The sequence below is a fragment of the Plasmopara halstedii genome (assembly GCF_900000015.1).
Source record: "Plasmopara halstedii genome assembly, contig: Scaffold_1211, whole genome shotgun sequence".
NCBI lineage: Eukaryota > Oomycota > Peronosporomycetes > Peronosporales > Peronosporaceae > Plasmopara > Plasmopara halstedii.
Window position 1 is genome coordinate 639596 of NW_020188126.1, and position 654 is coordinate 640249.

The window sequence follows — 654 nt, forward strand, 5'->3', positions numbered from 1 at the left end:
AATTTGTGAATTTTATATGAAGCACGAATGTGCTTTTTCAAGTCATGAATATAATCAAAGGATCGTCTTGGCGCAGGACATAGAACATTACGCTGGCAAATTTTTCCTTACCGTAATTTTCTACCGAGAACGACAGCAGCAATTTCAACGACGCAATCGCTTGAACAACTTAGAGTGAGAGTAACGAGTGATCGATATTAGTAGAATTTTAAAACTGTTTAACTAACAATTGCTATTTTGCTATTTGACAATGCAACCTCTCGATTATGAATGAGCAACGTCTTTTCGATATGATAGCGTTTCGGCCGCCAACCTCAAGGTAAATTGAACAGATTTGACCTCTCGGATCAGCGTCTCACGGTTAGTGGCAAGATGTCTAAAACTATCATACCAGCTCTAGTAAACCAGAAATTCTCGCTCCCTTGGAGCTCGTTCCAGAATATACTTGCTCGAGTAAAAATAGTGAAGCTAATCTGTGCGATCGTTGGTGTGGAAGGTAATGCGTTTCCTGTGGACATTGATGCGGATCAGCTGGTGGGAGACCTCAAGAAGGCAAGAATGGCGAAAAAACCAAAGGGAATTGACGCAGACAAGTTGAAACTTTTTTTGGCCAAGACGGAGGGTGGCGCGTGGCTAGATGAGGCTGGCGTAGCT